At 46.2% G+C, this 15,301-nt stretch overlaps 1 pseudogene; it reads right to left on the reverse strand.

The window, feature by feature from the left end:
- Positions 1–1,759: 1,759 nt before the first annotated feature.
- LOC144767917 (uncharacterized) overlaps positions 1,760–15,301 on the reverse strand; it is a 56,885-nt pseudogene continuing 43,343 nt past the window's right edge.

The following is a 15,301-nucleotide window of genomic DNA, read 5'->3' on the forward strand; positions in this document are numbered from 1 at the left end:
GCTCGGTCATCTAGAGATAGATGGTTCTCTATGAAGAGGGGTGCATTGAGCAAAGTCTGTGTGTAGTAGGGTCCTGGCCACATAATGGTGCTTGGGTGTCTGGCGACAGAGATGGCTCTCTGTGAAGAAATGTGCATAGGGCAAAGGCTGTGCATTAGGGGCCTGGCCACTTAATAGGGCTTGGTGGTACCAAAACTGTGCATAGTAGGAGCTGGTCCACCTCATATGGAGCTTGGATGTCTGGAGGGAGTGGACTTTACATGAAGAGTTGTGCACAGGGTGAGGGCAGTGAGTAGTAGGTGTTTGTCCACCTAATGGGGCTTTGGTCTCTGGAGGGAGTGGAGTCTCCAGGATCAGTTGTATACAGGGTAAAGGCTGTGTGTAGTGTGTGCTTCTTCATGGAAGGGGCGATTAGATTTATTGTACAGCAAACTTAACATCAGTAGGTTAGCTGAGGCTATCAGTGATGTCATTAATGATGTCTTTGAACATGTGAAGACTGATATATTATGTGAGGTCATAAGCGGTGCATGGCGAGGAGGCCGCAAGCCATAGTTAGCTCGTAAACTATAAATGAAGAATTTCAGTGTTTTTTTCTGGTCTAAAATGTTATAATATGACTGACATTATTATCTAACTATAACATCACTATAACCTTTATTTTTTTCAGTGAATGTCTAGTTATTTTTACAGTAAGTTAATATCTTGTTTCCATGCGTTACTATAACATCACTTTGACCTGAGTTTTTAGTGAATGTTTGAGTTTTTTAATATAAAGTACGATCCTATGACCATGTCTAACTATAATTTCACTTTGAAATTAGTTTTTTTCAGTGAGTTTAAATAAATTAAACTTTAATATTCAAAGTTAGAAAAGTTACACATGAAGCAAATTGCACCTTTAGATTTTGCACAAAAGTTTGAGCAGCATGTTTTAATGGTATAACTTAATGTTTGTTGTGCGCTGTATTTGTATTCATTTTTCTTTTCACTTTCAATGGCCTTGTGGTACTTCTGCAGGACCCTTACAATCAAAGGATGGCCCCGGGAGGAGTTCTATATGGGTTTTACTTCCTGTTCCAGGTTTCAGTGGAGTACCACAAGCCAATAAAAAAGTTAAAAAGTTGTTTTTAGCATGAAAGAGTGTATTTTTTCTTTAAGTTTGAGGGTAAAGCTATTCTAATTGGGTTAACTAATGAGAATCCCATGAGCCTTTTTTAGGTTTCACCTGCACAGAGCTTCCACTGTGCTTCTGAATTCTAAAATCTACTGTATTTAATCTATACTACTATTATAAAGGAAGAACTTTGAACCTTTGAGGCGGGTAAACTCGGGAACCACAGCGCCAATCCACACACCCGATACATCGTTGAAATTATCAGGGTGTGCAGATGGACATAGGCTATATAAATTTAAAAAATCTACGTTATTTAAAAAATTTACAAGAAAAAAAAAAGTAGTCCCATGGAAGTAGCGCCGGCCTCCACGTGCGTGCTGACATCAGTGCTGTGCCTCTGCGCCGTAATTATTAATGACGTGTTGTTGGTTCCTGCAGAGTCTGGGAGCTCCGTTTGAATGTATGCAGTACTCATGGCGCAAGAAGAAATGTGTAGGACACGTTAAGACGTGCTTCGCTGTTCTTTTTCCAAAACTCGGTTAAGGTTCGTAGCTAGGCCTCCCTCTGCACACCTCTTTTCGCGTTTTGGGGGGTCTGAGGAGAGTCTTCCTGTGCAAGTGCTTATAATCATGGTCACTGCACTCATGCTATTTTCGTGTCGTTTGCCACATTTTCCACATTATCCATCAACTGCTGCATAATCTGAAGATTTTAACAAAAAGAATGTTTTGTTTGTAGCTCACACCGATCAACAGTGACTAAAAGTGTGGTTACAAGTTGCAGTGCAATGGAAGGCCCCTCACAAAGTTTTACTGGTCACCTTTCTCTTGAATATTGCTATATCAGGGTGTTAAACTTTTATTAATGAAGTAAAACCAACGCGCAGACAGTGTTAAGAATTGTAATAACAAAGTAATACTATCACAAAATGCGATGCATTATGGTGCATAGTTTGCCTTTTCTTGCCATCAAATGAAGTCAACTCTGAGGCATGATCGTCCCGCCACATAGTTCAATTAACCCAGATTATAATTAACTGGTTCTGCCCTGGACCTAATGAATTAGTACCCCTCAGGCAGCTGTGCGCATGTTTAAATGTATGAACATTTATGTCCCACTTGCTCCCCGGACATTTTGATTTCCAGCAGCAATCGGGGCGAAGAAAACATTTTCATGGTCGAAATTCACTGTCCAGGTGTACACTATAGCACTGTGTGATCTTCATTAAGCATGGGCGGATTTTGTGAATTGGCAATCCGCAAACTTGCTTATTTACGGATTCGCAATCCGCAAAATCCGCGAACTCCCGCGAATTTGCGGATTTTTTTTTTTTGTGTTCGCAAGGATTTCTCCCAGTTCGCGAGGGTTCTGTACCAGTTCGCAATTGCGAACTTACTTGTCGGCTCGCAACGGTTGCGACTATGTTGTTTCTACATCTGGTTCATCATCACAGGTTCACAGCACCCTCTGTTTCACCACTGCCACCCTCTGGTACACCCATGCCACCCTCTGGTACATCACTGCCACCCTCTGGTTGGTTTATCACTGTAGATTATGGGGGTGAAAAAAAGCAAGCACACCTGCCCCGCTTCAACTGACATGAATTAATTTGGGGTTGATTAATGTGTCACTGAATTTAAACCTCCAGTCTGGCTGGCACCTGCTTCCTTATCTGTAATTTGCTTTCTGTTGCAGTGCAATTTTTTTTCCCAGGACCTTTGTGGCCTATAGTTGCAAGTAGGCAACTGAACTCTGAAGGGGCCCCTCAGGAAGCACTACAGGGAATGGTTACTAATGATAAGATTGGGAATGGTTACTAATGATAAGATTGAACTTTTGCACCTGCTGAGTGCTCTCAGTTTTGTCTGTAATTGCTTTCTGTTGCAGTGTAATTTTTTTAACAGGACCTTTGTTGTATACTTGTAGTTATTCTCTGAGCCTGCTGTGAGGGTCAGAGCAGGGTCATAGAATAGGTGCAAGTAGGCAAATGAACTCTGAAGGGGCCCCTCAGGAAGCACTACAGGGAATGGTTACTAATGATAAGATTGAACTTTTGCACCTGCTGAGTGCTTTCAGTATTGCAAAAATCCAAATATCCAGCAGCATCCACAAAAAGTAATCCTTCCAGGTCAAGATCCAAATCAAAGTGACCAGCACATGAATAAAGCACTGGGAGGAGCCTGGTGGACAGGAACAGGAAGTTAGAGACTGTGGGGCACTTCCTTCCTCCCACCCCCACCCCCCAAAATGGACTCCTTGCAAAGAAAAAGTGTAGGCAAATGTCAACCTGAGGAGTTATTCTGATAAAAATCATAATTTTCAAGGTTTATGCTGCCTGCTGGTGGATTTCTTGTGCGAAATTGCAAATTTTGCAATCTCGCAATTGCGAGATTGTCGCTGCCCGCCGCATCTACGTGTTCGCAAGTGTTTACTCCCGCGAAATTGTATAGTATTCTAGTTGGCAAGTGCGACCAAGCAAAAAATCCGCTTCGCACGGATTTTACGAATTTTCGGCAAGTTCGCGAGAGTTCGCGGATTGCGAATTTACCGAAAATCCGCAAAATTGGCGAGCGGAACGGATTTTACGCCCATGCTTAATCTTCATAATGCCCGTCTGTAGCAGCAGAGATGTTACCGCTCTTTCCTGTCACTTTTCTGTGTGTGGGGGTTATACTGCAAACCACAGACTCTAACATGCAGTCACAGCTGTTGCTCGCCCCCCTGCTGCAACTGAGCAGGAAGGACTAATCTTCTCAGACCACTGAGCAGTGATGGGAGATTAGCCCACAACACAATTACACTGAGAGGAAAGCCAGTGGCGTAGTGCAAAATGATTGACCCCCTACAAAATGTGATATGGTACACCCGAGTCTCCCATATCGATATCGAGATCGTCATTAGTCTTTGGGCAGCATGGGGCCACCCATTGAAGAATTTGGGGCACACTGGTAGTGACAGTCGCTCATTCCTAAAGCATTATTATATATGGCACTTGATGAGGGCCCTTGGAGAATCTGCTCAACCCCTTACAGGAGATTGTGGGAGAGAAAATAATGCCAACTTATTTTTATTTAGCTATCCATACCACCATTTTGTCATTTTAAAGTGCTGTTATCAATGAGTTCTTCTTTTCACAGATTTGATGGTTCTCATTTGACTGTCCTCGGAAGGATGGAAGGTTGTGTTGGCCTTGGTAGGATTCAAACTTATGGCCTGTAGTCTGGAACAGGCATTAGCAGTGATTATTTAACTAATAGAGACAAATTTCCTACTAAATGAGGTAGAAAACAGAGGAAGGGGAAGCAAGATTTCAAAGAATACTGGCGTGGAAATCTATACTACTATTATAAAGGAAGAACTTTAAACCTTTGAGGCAGGTAAACTCGGGAACCACAGCGCCAATCCACACACCCGATACATCGTTGAAATTGTCAGGGTGTGCAGATGGACATAGGCTATATAAATTAAAAAAATATACGTTATTTAAAAAATGTACGAGAAAAAAAAAGTAGTCCCATAGAAGTTGCGCCGGCTGCGACGTGCATGCTCACATCAGGAGCGCGGGGAGCAGCGATGTCCAGGAGCACAAGGAGGAGCGGCGGACATGAGCGCGGGGAGGAGCAGCGGACAGGCAGGGTGGAGCGGTGAGGAGCGGCGGACAGGCTGGGAGGAGCGGCTGACAGGCGGGGAGGAGCGGCGAGGAGCAGCGGACCGGTGAACTCAGGAGCGCCGGGAGGTGCGGCGGATGAGGTATGGCTCTGGGGGACCCACGGACAATGTCGGGGTGGGCGGGGACCCTGAAGCCAAGGTCGGGATGGGCTGCTACTCCGGGGGAATGTCGGGGGGGGGGGCGGGGGCCGGGCGGGGGCCCTGAATAATGATTGCTCCCGGACAAGGTCGGGACGGGCTGCTAGTATATCTCATAAGGGTGTTTACATACCGCCTTCATTTTTCTTCACTTCTTATTGATCCACCACAGTTTTAGTTTGCCGGTAATCCATGGATACCCTCTCCTTCCCTCCTGCAGGGACGGCATGGTTGAACCCTAAACGCTTCTTCCCAGCACCACTCTGAGTGGTTCGCAGGCTGCTCTTTCCCAGTACCACTCTGAGTGGTTCGCATGCTGCTCTTTCCCAGCTGGGTGGTCTTTCTGTGCTCCCTCACTCCCTGTATTTATAGACCTGCCCCATTGTCTAGTGGTTTTGACTGGGATCTGTAAGAGTCTGTCAATTTTCCTATGTCTGCTGTGCCGTCTTTCTATCTGCGCATGGCAGGCGTTGGGCAAAAGCGCAGGCGAGGAGTGTGCATTGAACCCGGGTGCACTGAGGCTGTGTCCTCCTCCGGAACACATCCAGAGAAGTTCCGGGTGCGTGCGCAACCTAGTCATTATAAGATTGTTAATGATTCAACAGACAGGCAGTGTCCTCACTTGGATCCGGGATGCAGCGCCTTGCCTTTAGCTGTTTTCTTGCCCCACTATGACCACACAGTTCAGGTGCCAGCTTTGTCTTTCATTGCTTAGTAGCATGCTGCAGCCAGAGTGTCACAGTTGGGGGCATATTAGCAAGGCGGGCGATATGAAATTATCGCCGCTTTTGCGGCCTTTTTCGGCCGATAAGTGGCAATAATTTCATCGCCCTATTAGAAAGCTGGCCCTAACAGCAGTTAGCGACAGCTTTGAGGCAATAGCAAGCGGTTTGGGGCCCGCTTTGCAAGCCAGCGATATTTATCGCTAATGACATGCAAAGGGGGCGTACCCAACATGTTAGCGACTGAAAGCAGTCGCTAACATCGCTATCGCCTATTATAATCGCAGGGGTAGCGATAAAAAAATGTGCGCTAAGCGCGAATATCGCTGAAAACTAATTCCTGCTCAGACCACTTCTTAACCTGTATATCTAATGGGAGTTGGATATTCAGGTTAAGACCCTATTGGCGTTAATGCCTGAATATCGCAGGATTCTCAGCAATATTCGCGCATTAAGCCGCTATCGTCGAATATTTTATCGCATTTGAGATAAACGTTGCTAATAGCACGTTATCTCAGCGACTAAATCCGGCGATGCGCGGCGATAAAAAATATCACGAGTTGTTGATAATATGCCCCATGGTCCTTTCGTGACCTCAGAGAAGGTTGTCCTCACTGGCAGGCACAATGTATTTCCAAGTCCTGCACTGAAACCCCACCCCCCACATCAGCTGCTCCTCAGGGACTGTAGACATTTCTGCAGCCTGAGCTAATGGACCCCGCTGGATGAAAGCACCACCTCACCAGCCTACAAGTGTAGGGCCAGGTGGGGCACTGTCTGGCAACACTTGTGTCTGGTCCCTTAAACTGTGATTCGACAGAGACAAACCAGTAGCAGCACATGCCTTATCCTCAGCTCTGCTCCAGGACGATGGGCAGTAGCTATGAGCAGTAGGGTACTGTCAGCCTCCACCTGTCACTGAGCACCACAGCGCTTCGGTCTGACATAAGCACCTTCATGCGGGGTGGACTCCTTATGTCTACTACCGGTGTCACTACAAGTCCACTCTGGAGTGGGACGGCAACACGGCAAAGAAACGGCTACTGTATCCGAGGTCCCTGCACCCTGAGGTACTCTGTTACCCAGCACCCCTTAGTGCTTCACAAGTTGCTGATAGTTCCATTATTTTTGAGCATCAGTTGTAACATCCAAATGGTATCTACAATGGAATTATTCAGTAAGGGATAACCTACACACTCAGCTCACATTGCTAATGTTTTTCAGAGCTGTATGATTTCTTTAAAACAGTATTGTCTTTGTTTGATGCCCGACTGCATGCATTTGAAGCTGAGATAGTCCATAACCCACTGACTGTTTGCCAGCTGTTTCCCCTTTTTCCTTGGTGCCTTCTTTCTTGCTCTGCTTCTTTTACCCCTCTGAGCGGCAGAAGCGTTTTTAACATCTGCTTTCAGTGTACTTCCTTGGAATGAATATAGAAGTCGAAAGACAGAATTCTATATAAGAAAATAGAATCTGATTAGAGCCAAAGTGAGTTCTGCAAACTATTGTCCAACACTTAAACAATGTTGAGACCTGAGTATGCAGTTCCTTAGAGAAGATAGAAGCAGCAGCCTGGTCAGTATAGCAAAATATCCAGAGGTTGTAGACGGAGTGTCCCCCACTTTAGGTATTAGGGCCCTTACACACCCGGCTGGGTGTCATGCTTCATGATAGGGTTTGCTTCTCGTCAGACTGGTGCTGCAATGCCTGATGGGCCCCCTATGAAATGTAACAGCAATTACAACTCACCCATCTTAGGTGATTCTCCAGCTACATCGAATCACTGGTGGAGGGTACGTTAAAACTTTTAACGTCCTGGTTTAACACAAAGTACAAAGAAAGCATATTTAGACCAACTAATAAGGGCATTAGCACTGAAGCTAAAATGCCATCAAAGGTAGGATGGGGTGGGCACCAGGAGGCGTCCTCGTAATGATTACTATAGTGAGGTACTTACAAGTGAGCAGCGGCTCAGTAACCGGACGATCCACCCTCTCACCATGAGGTCAGTAGAGTGCGGAGAGTCCTGGTCAGCTGGGTTAAGTACTTATATCAGCTGGCATACTCAGAGCAGCCGCAGGTGTGTAGAATGCCGGTTGCTCTGGAAAAGGTTGGCCCGGCAAAATGATTCAGCAGGGGTGGCTCTAGGCTCATGGCGGCCCTGGGCAGGGAGCATAGGTAGGTGGCCCCGGAAGAGGGGGTCCGGGCGAGGCAGAGCCCCCCGGAGCTCAGGAAGCTGTTTTATTAAAACATCCAGAAAAGATGTTAGATGACCAGTACCTGCAGCTGCTCCTACCCTTCCGAATTTGTTTCAGAACGATAAAATTTAGGAGGAGGAGAGTATTGTGGGACACAACGTGGCCAGCAGTGGGTAGGGAAAAAAGAAGCCAATCAGGAACCAGGAGGAACGCAGGCGTGGAGGCCAGTGAAGAGGGGGATCAGGGTGTTTGGAAGTGGAACAGAGCCGGAGGCCACCAAATCCCTGCCAGGGGCCGCCACGCAAATATGTATCCATCCTCAGAGGATTATTATATTAAGGATATATATTGGCGTGGCGGCCCCTGGGGTTTGGTGGCCCTGTGCAGGTGCACAGCTTGCACATGCCTAAGGCCGCCCCTGCATTCAGGCACGTTGGAGTGACACCGGCTGCGATCCGGCATGAATATCTCAATATGAGCACCATGTTAGAATGATACAGAGTACAACCCAGGGGGCTTGTTTAGTGAAAACAAGAGTGCGGGTGGTACCTGTTAAGGAGAATACATTTGTTGTTATTCATATAAATTGTAGGGTTGCCACATGTATAGGGAGCTATCTGGCCGGTAAACTCATGTGGGCGTCATGGATATCTGAAACAATGGCGCCATGTGGGAATAGTGTGGTGGGCGCCCCACAGGGGATGAAAGCACGAGTGCGATTGACACCTGGTTAGATGGAATTGTTGTCACATTAATAAAGCAAATTACGGGGCTGGCGTGGTATGTGTGTCCTATTCCCGGTAACCCTGGAAACATGTCAAAAACACAAAGGAAATGTCAATGCCACATACGAGGAGATATGTTATTGGATGTTTTGCAATAGCACATATAAATTACCCCAGCAAAAGTCCAAGTGGGATTGGAAATTGAATAGAATTACAACCCACAGTGACACATAGGTGGCACTATGTGGCACTTATTTGAAACAAGGAACCCACAGTATAACATACACCATCAGGGAAGGAACAGAGTAAGAATATGTTGCATGGTGTAATGATGCCTCGCACTCTAGAAAAGAAGGAGGCAGAGATGGTGGTGCATGAATGCCGGGATACAAGTGTACAGATAAGGTAATCTCATTATGGTTGTCGTCCCGAGGAGACGTAGTATTGTAGGGAAAGATCACCCGCTGTGCTGAAGGGAATCCTTCTCATGAAATTGAAACATGCCCATGTAACCTACGATACATAGGTATGACCACCAGGATGGTTGAAATATGCATAATGGAGCACCGCAGTAACATATGTTGTCACAAACATAACAACAAGATGTGTACACACTTTGAACAGAAGGAACATAGACCAGACAGCCTAAGATTGACCATAATTGAGGCGCAAGCCCCAGATGAGCAAACAAGCCTTCTTCAGGAGAGAGCAAGACTGGATTTTCCACCTCTCCACTGATAGACAGGGTCTGAAGGAGGATATCCGCTGGAGGGTACTGAGTAGATAGCACGCTCCCTTGAGGATTGACATATTCAGTACCTTGTAACCAGAACATCGACCAATGGATAGTTGTTTCAATTTCATGAGAAGGATTCCCTTCAGCACACCAGGTGATCTTTCCCTACAATAAATACTACGTCTCCTCGGGACGACAACCATAATGAGATTACCTTATCTGTACGCTTGCATCCCGACATTCTTGCACCACCATCTCTGCCACCTTGTTCTCTAGAGTGCGATGCATCATTACACTATTCAACATATTGTCATTCTGTTCCTTCCCTGACTGCGACTCTTATACCGTGGGTTCCTAGTTTCAAATAAGTGCCACATAGTGCCACCTATGTGCCACTGTGGCTAGTAATTCTTTGCAATTCCCAATCCCACTTGGAGTTTTGCGGGGGTAATTTACATGTGCTACGCCACCACATCCAGTAACACACCTCCTCGTATGTGACATTGACACTTCCGTCGTGCTTTTTACATGTTTACAGGGTTACTGGGAATAGGACACACCTACCACGCCAGCCCGGTAACTTGCTTTATTAATGTGACGACAATTCTATCCATCTAACCGGGTGCCCGTCGCACTTGTGCTTTCATCCCCCTTTGGTGCGCACACCACACTATTCCAACTTGGCGCCAGCGTTTCAGATATCCATGGCACCCACATGAGTTTACCGGGCATATAGCTCCCCATACATGCGGCAACTCCACACTTCTCTTTATATGAGTAACAAGAAATGTATTCTCCTTAAAGGTTGCCACCCGCACTTGTGCTCTCACTAAACAACCCCCTTGGGTTGTACTGTGTATTGCTCTAATATGGTGCCCATATTGAGATATCCCAGTCAGATCCCAGCCCATGTCACTCTGACATGCCTGAATGAGTTTGCCGGCCATGCTTCTCCCGCACGACGAGCGTTCTCCACACCTACGGCTGCTCTGCGTATGCCGGCTGATATGAGTACTTAGCCCAGCCGATGGGGACTCTCCTCACTCTACCAAGCTGGTGGAGAGAGGCTTTGTCGTCTGGCTGCAGACCCGCTGCTCAATTGTAAGTATCTTGCTATCATAATCATTACAGGGACGCCTCCTGGCATCCGCCCGCTCCTGACTCTGATGGTATTTCAGTTCCAGTGCTGACAACTGATTAGTTGCTCTAAATATTTTTCTTTTGTACTTTGTGTCAAACCAGGATGTTAAAAGTCTTATCGTACCCTCCAGCAGTGATTCGATGTAGCTGGTAAATCACATAAGACGAGTGAGTTGTTGTAATTGCTGTTGCATATCACGATGGTTGATGAACCAACCCACCTGCTTTCGTCCTTACATGTGCCACCTGCCTGCCACATATCAGTTCCTTTACACTGCGCCTGTCACTTTTGCTTTTTAATAGCAGCTTGACTATTCATTCTATTTATTTATTTATTTATTTTATCTATTTATAAAGTTTTATATAGTGCGAACATGACCACCGAGGGTATCAGAGCGCTTTACAGATAATGCAGCCGGGAAGGTATAGGTGAACATACAGAGTCAAAAAAGCAAAAAAGTACAACATTTAAAAAAAGCCCAGCAGTCATGCCAGCAAGGCCTCTGGGCTACAAACAGTAGCTATGAATCCGGGTCAAGTGGGGAAGGCGGACTGAGGTAGATATTTTTTCATCAAGAGTTCTTTAACTTTCATTTTGAAGCAGACCGTGGAAGGGATCACCCTGACTTCGGGAGCGTGGGGGGGGGGTGGAGAGTTCCAGATCCTCGGCGCCACACCTGGGAAGGATCGGTTTTAAGTCTTTCATTTCTTGAATTTTTGTGGTTTGAGTAAAAAGGGTGCTGGCACTTCTGGAGGCTCTTGTACCACATGAGGGCTCCAATTCCTGGGTGAGGTACCGTGGAGTCTTGAAGTGGATGGCTTGCAATTTTCAACTGTATCCAAGCTTCATATGGGAGCCACTTCAGGGCCAGCAGGTCCAGAGAGAGGTGGTTGTATTTTTTAGTTCCCATTATGGGCCTAGCGGCAGGATTGAGGGACACCCTAAGCTGAGCATTTTCCCTCTGGGCAAGCCACACAGCGTTGGGCTGCCATAGTCCAGCTTTGCGAACACTAATCCTTGCACTGCAACCTTTAGGTCTTGGGACAGGCGAAAGGGTTTGAGCTTCCTTAAAATGCTGAGTTGGAAATTCGCTCCTTTGGTGAGGGAGCTGATGTGCTTTTGCATGTTCAGACTATTGTCTAATATAATATCAAGCAAGGATGTCGAGTCCACAAGGTGTGGTCTACAATTAAGAGCCGTAAGCGGATTCAGCCATTGTTCCATGACCGGAGATTAAGAGGAATTCTGGTTTTAGAGCATTTAGCTTCAGGTGGTTCCGTGTCAGCCAGCTTTGCATTTCCAGCAGGAGTATTACATGCTGTCTCTCCAGAGGCTGTTTCTAATGATGTATACCATTATATTTTTGTTTTAGGTTGGTTCTATCACAAGGTATCTCAATGTTATGGGTGTTTGTGTGTTTGGTTTACATTGAATACTAATAAGGAAACCAACCACTGTGTAGATAGTCATTTTTTAATGTTTGATCCTGAAGAATTGCCGCTTGATCATTCTGATATCCTATGCAAGAAACATGTTGACCTGTGCACTGTAGCCACCGCTAAACATTACCCCAGAGTTGAGCCACCCTACATTTTAATTGGGACCAGTGGACTCGCTGCTTAAAATACATTTTGAGTCCCACTGTGTCTCTTTTTAGAATCCACTTCACAGCCCCCTCACACCTTCTACACACACACCACAAGGCCCCACACTCACACCGCACCTCACGGCTTTGGGAATAAAAGATCGCCAACAAGGAGTCCCTCATAAGGTGCCCGCCAGGCACTGCAGCGCCGGCCTGACGAGGAGCATGCCCTATGATGAAGCATGACACCCAGCCGGGTGTGTGAAGGCGCTAATTCCTATAGTGGGAGATAGTATGATCTTATACAACTGATGGTGCTTGGAAGTCTGGAGGGAGGGGACTGTTCATGCAGACTTCGGCAGGAGTTGAAGAGTGTGCGTAGTATTGTCTTATCCACCTAATGGTGCTTAAGTATCTGGAGGGAGTGGGCTGTCGAAAGGGCCGGACTGGGGACCAAAATTGGCTCTGGAAAAGTGCTCAGCCGACCCCCTGGGGTCTGGGGGTCACAGCTGACCTGATTTCCAGGGCCGGCTTCGGCCGATTTTGTTACAGGGGCATATAATAAAGGCCCTGGAACAAAAACGGCTCTCAGGGGCCCAAAACCGGCCCCCACCCTGGAGGCCCACCAGGGAAATGCCTAGTGCCCGCTATGGCCAGTCTGTCTCTGGCTGTCCATGAATACTTATGTACAAGGAGGAGGGTGTGCATAGCATGGGTTTGGGTGTGAGATGGACAGGCCTCTCAAAGAAGAACTGTGTCGAGATTGAAGGCTGTGTGTAGTAGACTCTTGGTCACGTAATAGTGCTAGGGTCTCTCGAAGGAGAGTGGGCTCTCGGTTAAAGGTTCTGTACAAGGCAAAGAAAGTGTGTAGTAGTGAATTGGGTGTCCAAAGGTATTTATTTTACACAGGAGGCCTAACTGGCTCCCACTGCAGTTCCCCAGGAGACGAAACCGAAGACTTTTTTTAATTGATCCCATGTTGGGTTTTTCTGAGACTGCCTACCACTCCCACAAGACAAGAGGTTGGGGTGCTCCTTCCCTGCCCTGTTATGTACTATTTACTCTCACAAATTCAGGGAAACGGGAAATGTACTTGTGTTTGTAATGGCAGCTGCAACATTTCCCTCAGTGTTGCAGCCACACATTCAGATTGCTCGGTAGTGTAGGATCTGCGTAGAAGGTGGACAGGAAAAAATGTCTCTAGGCCATTAGAACACCATAGTTTTTTTATTGCTATACTGCAGAAAAGTCGCAAACCAACTCAATACCGTGCCACCAATACTGCTCTCGCTGAGTCTTTGCAGTAATCTAGTGTGGGGCACGGTATCGAAGGCTGCAGAGAGGTCCAGTTAAACCAGAACCTCATTACCTCCTCTGTCCAATGTAGCCTTAATTGTCTCCGCAACTTCCAGCAAAGCAGTCTCAGTGCTAAACTTAGGTCTGAAACCTGACTGGCTAGAGTGCAAAAAGCCATTAGTCTCCACATAATTCGTTAGGACTGCATTAACAAATGTTTCCACAACCTTGGAAAAAAAGGCAAAAGTGAGATGGGCCTATAATTACTGTCGGCCTCGGGGTCTGCCGTAGGTTTCTTTAATAGCGGGAGAATTTTGGCGTGTTTCCACGTTTGGGGCATCAACCCTTCCCGCAGAGCGGTGTTCAAAATAGGGTTCACTATAGGGTTGATCACTTCCGCTATAGAGGATAAGACTTTAGCTGGACAGGAATCAGAGGGGGCTCCGGATTTCAGTGATTTCATAAGCACCAGAGATTGCTCCGAGGTTATCACAGGGAATTCCGTAAGAAACGTACTGGGGCGTGGACAAACATCTAAATCAAGTCCCCTGACATCCTCCAGATTCAATGACTGCACAGGAGTCCTGGATAACTTTAATTTTCTCATAAACAAAGTAGGCCATACGATCAGTTCATTCGCTTGTAGGAACAAATGGTTGGCTGATTATCGTAGGGGAGGACAAGCTTTTTACTATATTGAACAGGGTTTTACTTCTATTAGCTGCCAAATCAATTTTTGTAGACAAAAAAGTTTATTTTCCTCACGTACTTTCTTGTAATGATTTTCCAAAGCAAGTTTATAAGTCAGTTTATCAGAGGAGCTATAATTTCTCCTCCACTCTCTTTCAAGATGTTAACAGTCCCTTTTACTATCTCTTAAGGCTTCAGAGAACCAAGGGGCTGAAACACGGATGGTTTTATCGAACCTCACTGAAGGGGGGGCTAGTTCCAAGGCCTGTGGGGGTAACCAGCCTTCTAAGGCCTGCACATCAAGTTCCAGGGTACCACTTAAGGGAATCGGATGATACCGCATAGCACACTGAATGGCCTCAGGTGTCTTCAGATGGAATGGCCTCAAACTGTGGCTGGCCCTGGCTGTGTCCGTAAGTTGGGGCCTTGCATACTCTCTAGGAATTTTAAACTCGATCAGATGGTTGTCTGACCAATTTAGGGCTAGTGGGATATCCATGTAAATCTGGTTTGAGGAAAATACTTGATCCAGTATGTGCACTTTGTCATGGGTGGGAAGACCTACATACGGAGTCAGGTTGAAAATATCACAGGATTCATACAGTCTTCTGGAATCGGGTCCAATAACTTGTCCATGTGAATATTGAAATCACCAAGGACCATACAACGGCTGTATTTAGCTGCAATGGGAGAGATAATATGGATGACATATTGTAATGACCGATGCTTTCTCAAATACGGGTATCTTAGTCAGAACTATAAGGTCATTACTTACCACAGCCCTCCTCAGGACTCATAAAAACACCACACATAAACATATAAAATACCAACCTGAGAAAGGAATAATACTAACAGCTAAAGATACTATAAATCATAGCTCAGAGGGTATGTATTGCAACGTCTCCCACCGAATCAGCAAAATCAGAATCAGCAACACCTCCCGGTGAATCAGAATCAGCAACACCTTCTGGCGACAACGTACCACGGGTAAGAAACAGACAGCAACTCACCAGTGCACAGCAAGAAACAACAACACCTTCTGGTGACAGGACAACTTACCACGGGTAAGAAACAGACAGCAACTCGCCACTGCACGGCAAGAAACAGCAACACCTTCCGGTGAAAATCAGTACATACCTCTTACGCTATGTTGGGCTGGTCTACTTACAATTTGGATATTCCTGTTTCAGAGCCGATTTCCGTCCCATATCAACAATTACCCATTAGAGGGGAAATAGCCCATCCCTCCATAAGCACTTGGTAAAAAAGGGTCCCGGTTTTCCT

The sequence above is a fragment of the Lissotriton helveticus genome, chromosome 7 (assembly GCF_964261635.1).
Source record: "Lissotriton helveticus chromosome 7, aLisHel1.1, whole genome shotgun sequence".
NCBI classification, from domain to species: Eukaryota; Metazoa; Chordata; class Amphibia; order Caudata; family Salamandridae; genus Lissotriton; species Lissotriton helveticus.